This window comes from Populus alba, chromosome 8 (genome assembly GCF_005239225.2).
Source record: "Populus alba chromosome 8, ASM523922v2, whole genome shotgun sequence".
Taxonomy (NCBI): domain Eukaryota; kingdom Viridiplantae; phylum Streptophyta; class Magnoliopsida; order Malpighiales; family Salicaceae; genus Populus; species Populus alba.
The window spans coordinates 17603893-17611767 of record NC_133291.1 but is presented as its reverse complement, the minus strand read 5'-3'; positions in this window follow the sequence as shown (position 1 = coordinate 17611767).

The window sequence follows — 7875 nt, the reverse complement described above, 5'->3', positions numbered from 1 at the left end:
AATATAATTCTGACTTAACCATCACAAATAAAATAAATTTGTAGTATGATCATGAAAACCAAGTCGAACCCAAGAGAAATTTTGTTTAATCTTCCTACAATATACTGAAATGAAAAAGAATTAAGGTATTTAAATGAAAAAAAAAAAGCAATAGTTCTAAAAATAATAAATTGATATATCGTTAACTCAGTTCAAGCAAATAAATTTAATATCCCTTAAAGCTGAGGGAAATCAATAAAATTACGAGTAAATTAATTAGACAAAGCTCTCTAATCAATTTCTTACCATTAAACGAATTTAACATTAAAAGCAATTCTAATTCAGTCGACAGTAGTCTTATGAGTAAAATCTATGTATTTATTTTAAGTAAGTGTTAAAAATCTTGACAATTTAAAATAGTTTATTTTTCCCTAATAAATCAATGTAAGAGTTGCAGTAATCAAATTAATTCTTTTACTAATCTAATCCCTAACAACAATTACATATTAAAAGAAATTACAAAGCATACATGCTATCTCAAAACAATTTGATTAGCTTGAATAACAATCAATATCATAATTTTGAATAAGAAAAAATAAATACTTGAATCTAAAAGAATTACAATGATAATGTTACTTCTCATGACTTGCTAATGGAGATGGTGTGTATTCCTCTTGAACTAAAATTAAGAATTAGTTCATAGTTGCTTGAAAATTGATAAAAACAAAGAAGAGAAGAATGTTACAGATCCTTATTTCAGTTGTGTTCTGCTTTATTTATTCTCTCTATTGGCTTTTGAATCACTTGCATTCAATGTTCGAGGCTCAAGATATGTTTGTTTGAATCTGTAGCATGAAAGTAAAGAATCCTGCTGCAAGAAAGATTGTGGCCTGATTTTGCTAGTCTGATTAAAGGTCCAAATGAACTTGGATTTCTGCCAATAATACCTTATTGGAAAGCTTGATATGTGTAATTTAACGTTGATTCAAACCATATTCACATTTTGAAATTATAACTCGATGAAAAACCTATCACAAAAAGTAAGGTCTGAAACATAAAATGCAGAAATTCTTATTTTTAAGCAATTAATTTAAAAAGTCTCATAGGTATGCCAAACTCATAAAAAATAACTTTCAATAAGCTTAAATAAACCAATTCTTACGGTCGAAGATATGTGATGAATGGTTTCAGTTTCAAGCCTGAAGCTAAAACCACCTTTAAGAGATATGTTTCCTTTTCCTTTTCTAGAAGTCATAATGGTATAATGAAGAAAAGATTAAAAAAGGTTTTACAAAAACACAAGGAAAAAAGATTTGGTTTACCTAAATAGTGAATTCCTCTATACTATCAAATTACCCTCTTCTTGTAAAATATTGGAAATTTATAAGTTAAGAAATATTAGAAATTCTTTTTTAACAAAAGTATAAGAAAAGGGGAAGATAGGAATGCAAGACAGATGACACCTCATCTATAACCATAGGAAGGCTAAAAACCTGCAATATTTATTATGCGTCATCGGGTGGTCTTCCCAAAAACCTATACCTTTTCTCTAGAAATCATTTTAGATCTACAACACCTTATTGTGTCTTTTTAAAGGATGATAAGACGTCTAATGAGTGATTGTCTCCCTCAAAATATTTGAAACCTCTAATGCAAGATTACACATTAAAGGTTTGGGGGGCAACTGGTGAATCAACTTTTTAGTTAAGATTTTTATAAATGCAAATCATCTTAAATAAAATGGGTCTAACAAACATGTTAGATCCAAAGTACTTAGGCTCAGCAATCAGCCAAGCCCAAGGTAACACGAGTCTAGTAAACATGCCAAACCTAAAGAACTTGGACTTGGCAGTCAACCGAGTCAAAGGTAACACGAGTATGGCGAACATGCCAGATCGAAAATACTTGGGCTTGGTAGTTAGCCAAGCCCAAGTTAACATGAGTCTGACAAATATACCAAACCCAAAAAACATAGACTTAGCAGTCAGTCAAGTCCAAGATAGTGTCAATTTGAACAACATGTTAAACCAAAAATATTTGGGCTTGACAGTTTATCAAGTCCAAGGTAAAGTGGGTTTGGAAAACATGGGAAACCCAAAGTACTTTGGCTTGGTAGTCAGCCAAACCCAAGGTAACGTAAGACTAATGAACATGTCAGACCCAAAGAACTTAAACTAAATAGTCATCCAAGTTTAACGAACATGCCAACCTAAAGAATTTACATTTGGCAATCAATCAAGCCCAAGGTAACGTGGGTCTGACGAACATGTCATACCCAAAGAACTTGATAATGTCCAAGTTCTAAAGCTAAATCCTTGATTGTAGACGATCCTCTACAATAAAAGTATAAAAGACATCATAAACCACCATGCCTATACTCATAGGTGTGTATATCAGTTCTCTTAAGGGATCTACCATACTTCCTATCTTATTAATGATATGTAACATATATTTGTCTCTCATTAATGTCGCCATAAGCAAAGGGCTTTTTAGTCTTTCCTTTCTTTGAAAATAACAATGTTTAGGGGGTATAAGTATCCCTTGAACCATCTAAGTATAAGGTCATAACTTTTCATCTCTTAAGATAAAGATATATAGATTTCAAAGCATTAACCAACTTAAAAATCAATAACAAACATATTTATTCCTTGAATTAAAGACTATTTTAAGTCATTTATTATCCCAATTCATTTAATACCTTTCTTATAAATATACTGACTTTCTTATCGAAAACTCTTTAAGTCCCCATAATTGAGACTGTTTTTACAGGTACTCAAGCTTCTATCATAAGTCTGGAGTTTCTTAGATTAAGAAGAAGAAATCTTAACACTTGAACATATTGACACACCTCTTATTTATGTATCTTGGATTTTAGGACATTATTATTACTCATTTTCCAAAAAAATCCTAGTTGTTAGTCGTAACCCAGCTTCACTGGTCTGTTAGTGATTACAAAGAAAAGAAGATTCAGTGACCCTATCTCTTGATACACAATTGAAATAACAATATAAACGTACCAACACATCCCAACCAATTTCCCCATCAAACGCCAGTTGTAGGGTAACTTAATTGGGTCTGATGGCAGAGTAGAGATTACCCATCAAAGAAGAAGAAATGAGGGCAATAGCTTGGTACTTTGTAAATCCATAATAAATTTGTCTTTGGATAAACAAGAGAAGAAATAGTGAGTTAGCTAGCAATTTTGGTTTATTTATGTAATCTGTAATATTACTCTCACAATAAAATTTCTTCCAACATTACGATGAGTTGAAAGGACAAAAAATAACACAATTATTTTAGTAAACTAGTAGCATGGTGCTATTACCCATGGTGTTGAATTATTTTTTTCTATAAAAAAATGATGTTCAATGCTGAAATTGATATAGTTTTAAAATCCAGGCCGTCTCAACAGTTTGGATCGAGACTTAGCCACTCTAGGGCTAGAATCAGGTTGAGTTTAAGATAAAATAGGAGAAGGATAAAACCCAAATGATCCAAGCAAAAACCCAATTTGAATCGATGATCCGGTTTACTCGAAAAGACTCGGTTGTAACCTGTTGACTATTTATTTTTTTAATTAAAATGATTCATTTTGTTGTATAAAAAATTAGGGGTTAACCTGCGATGATCAAATGACCTGGTTAAAACCCATGACTTGGGTCTTAGGCAGGGTTAACCATCAGGTTGGGTTTCAAAACTATGAAATAGAGCAAAACAATACATAAAAAAAAAAAAAAAAATCAGTCGTGGTCAACTCAAGCTAGCATTGTAAACATGTAATGACGGTGATTAGGGCCAGGTCAACCTGAGAAATCTCACCAAACTCGCGGTTCAAATCATGAGAATGAAATAACCTGGTAAAAAAAATCAAGAGGATTATAAACTTTTTTTCTTAAAAAATCATGTTAACTTTTCAAACTCATAACTTGAATCATTAGACATAAAGCATCCAATCAGGAAAAATCATAAATTTCAATTCTCAATCGATCAAATATTGAAGTATGAAATTGAGAAAAAAATTCAATTATAAAAAAATGATAAAAAAAAATAGTCAGTGAAAAGAAAAATCAATTTATTCAAAGGATAAAATAAAATCAAAAGAATTAGAATAAAAATTGATATAAAAGAATAAAAACAATATTTAGATTTAAGGGTGAAATTAAAAAGAATAATAACCTTTATGAAAGGGAAAAAAAAATTAGAAATCAAAACAACAAGGACCAAATTGAAAAACATAATACTATCAATTTGAATTAAAGGATGGAATTGGAAACCAATAAATCTTTTACAAAAAAAAGAATAGCTAGGAAAAATAAAAATTAAAAGAATAAGAACCAAATTAGAGAATATAATATTTGGTAAATTAGGATTGAATGGTGAAATTAAAAAACAAATAAAACTTATACAAAAGGGTCAGGACCAAAAATTAGAATTCATAATATTAAGAACTGAAGTTTAAATACCAATAACAAAAAAGATCAAGCTATATATATATATATATATATATATATATATATATATATATATATATAAAAGCCCACTAGGATAAATTGGATCACCAATTGATGACATGCACAACACCAATAGGAAAAGGACACGGTTAGTGCTTCTAATGACATGGTAGAATGACGTTTTTGGATGTTGGGAGATGTTGTATGCGCCGCCTCCTATGTGCCCAATGTTTTTTGTTTATATATATATATATAAACCCTTAGGAAAGGATGAAAAAACCTCAAGGTCAATTTTTACTTTTTTTTACTTCCAAGGGTATTTTGATTGTTTTCACTATGCTTTGATTTTTTTTTATTTGACCAAATACAAAATTGCCCTCGACAAGATAATAAGAAAGAAACCAAATTGAAAGTACCAAATTTACCCTTAATGCCAATTGTCATAACTCGATTTTTTTACCTCATTTTATCATTTTATTTACAGTTTTTTTTTAAATCCAAAAATAGTGCAAAAACAACAAAAAAAATAAAAAAATATATCTTTGATATATTTGTGTTATTTTTGGTATTTTTAACGTCTTTTAAAAAGAATTCAAAATTTAAAAATTTGTTTTTAATGCATTCAGTTATTAACGTGTCCTTTTCAAAATCATTCTTTATTTTTCTCATTGAGTTAAAATTAATGTTATTTTTTTAAAATATAAAAAAAACATTAAATATATATATGAACACGGAGACCAAAAATGCAAAGGAAGAAAAATAAATGATTTTTTTTATTGTTTAAGGACCAAGCAATTAAAAAAAAAAATTTGTTTTTCCTCACCCGAGGGGGTTGTGGAGAGAAATTTAAGGAGTCATCAACCAAAAAAAAAAATAAGTGAGAGAGAGGACACACAAAAATGGCCCGACCCACACCCAATAATAAAAAAAAAACTCTCATTCTCTCCACTGACACTCCATTTTCAAGATCAAAACACAACTACAAGTGCAACATAGCCCCTATTCTCATCTCTTTCTCTCTTACACTAGGAACAACTCAAAGAAAAAAAATACTAACCTTTTTGTTTTTCTTTCTTTATCCTTTTGAAATCACACCTTATAGTTTTGTTTTTAAAAATTTATTTAAAAAAAAATTAAGTTTTGTTAATTTTTTTTATTTTATTAAATTATCTTATTCACATGATTTGACTCACAAGATTTGACGACCTTGCACGGGTTTGCAGATGTTTTATTTCTTTGGGATTTTTTATTGACCTTTTTATTTGTTTTCTATATTTAGATTGTTGGGATTGACCGGTATTATTTTTTTTCAATTTGCTTTATATGAGTTGTGATTTTGACATGTTAACTCAGGTTTATTCGAGGCACTCTATTTTGTTATATTTTTATTTTTTTTAATTTTATCCTTTAATATTGAATTAACTTGGTATTCAGCTTTGTGATTTGTTTCCTTTTAACAATCGTGCATTTTCTTCTGGTTATCGTTATTTGTTGTTGCTTTTTCTATCATGTAATTGAATGAACATGTATTTTTTTTATTTTTTTAAAACATGCTAGCAATGTTAGAGTATCATTTTTTTAAGTTACAAAAAAAAAAAATTAGTTTTGTTCCATGGCAAAACACGGGCCACCTATCTAGTGTCATCTATTTATAATATGGAATATTTTATTGATGTACATTTTGATTGCTAAAATGTAAAAACACTTCAATGACTTAAAAATAACAATTTATATTCTATAAAACCTTTATTTATTATAATATCTTAAGACTATCATTAGAATATTTCTTCTTTTTTTCTAAATTTTTTTTATGATGTTTTATCTTGATTTGTTTTAGTTGAGATTTTGAAAATAATTTATTTAACAAGAAAATTATAAAAAATAGATATTTGATACTATAGGAAATAATTTTTTCTAAGATACCTATTTATATCCACTCAACTCTTATCTTTTCCATTAAACTATTTAAATTATTGATTAATTTTAACTGTAGGGTCTTAAATGAATAATATCATATAGAGACTAAATTGTATTTATAGTAATTCAAATGATGTGAAAATATGATACAAATATAATTAATTGTTGAGATAATTAAATTACAATCAATACTATAATTGATCAAGATACCGAAAACTACAATACCTCCTATGTAGATTATCTCCACCGAAATACCAAGTTTCATGATTCCTCATTATTGTTTTTATTACTTTCTGTGCAATAGAACACTCATTATTTTAATCACTGTCATCATATTTAAATTAAATTTATATTTACATAAAAAATAATTATTGAAAAAAAATACATTAACGTTACATGTCCCAATATAAAAACTAAAACATGTAAAGCTAAGGGGTGTAGCTCAACTAATAACTTTAAATTTATCTTCTAAAGATTACCAGTTCGAGTCTCATAAACCTCAAGATTATTGGAAGCTTATATAATTGTCAACTTCAAAACTTATGAGATTAGTCAATGTATGCACAACTAGTCTAATATCCATGTTAATTAAAAAAAAAAAAAAACCTAAAACATGCTTTCATCTCATCAGGAACACAAATGAAGATTGCCAAACTCTTTCATATCTATGTTACGATTTTTAAAAAGTTCAAGGTTAAATAAGCATAGAACCTCTGTATAAACTTTTTCTTTCAGTGTTAAAATAATCTTTAAAGATTAAAAAACACTCGCAGTAGTTTGTAATTTATCATCTATCATTTATTGAAAGTTAATACTATTTGCATGCAAGGACAATAATGCCATGCTCCAAGACAAGACAAAACAGTAAAAAGCATGGGCAGAATCACTCTATACATGCATCTAAATGAATGGTTTTTATTTGCTTTAAATTAAATTTTTTATATATATTTAAATTATTTATTTTAATGTGTTGATATTAAAAATAAAATTTAAAAAATAAAAATTTTTATTTTAATACATTTCATAATAAAAAATATAATTTGATCAAGATTGAAACACAACATAAATTTGATCTTTGACTAAAGGGTCAAATTGAAAAGAAAAACCAATTTAACAAAAGAAACTAGAAACAAAATCAAAAGAATGAGAATCAAAATTGAAATAAGAAATACAAACAAAATTTTTATTGAAGTGTGAAATTTAAAAGAAAAATCAATTTAACAAAAGAGTAAAAAAAATCAAATTAATGGAGATGAAATTGGGAAAAATAATATATTACAAATTGAGATTGAGGATGAAATTAAAAATAAGTAAAACTTCTACAAAAGAATCAAGAACAAAAATTAAAAATCGAAAGAAAATGGATTGAAGTTAAAATATCAACAACAATAAAGATCAAATTATACTTTTCAAGGAATGAGAGAGAGAGAGAGAGAGAGAGAAAAAAAAAAGACTCCATAATTACACACACAACATCAACAAGCACACACAATATCAACAAGAGGATGATGTATGTTTGGCATTGAGG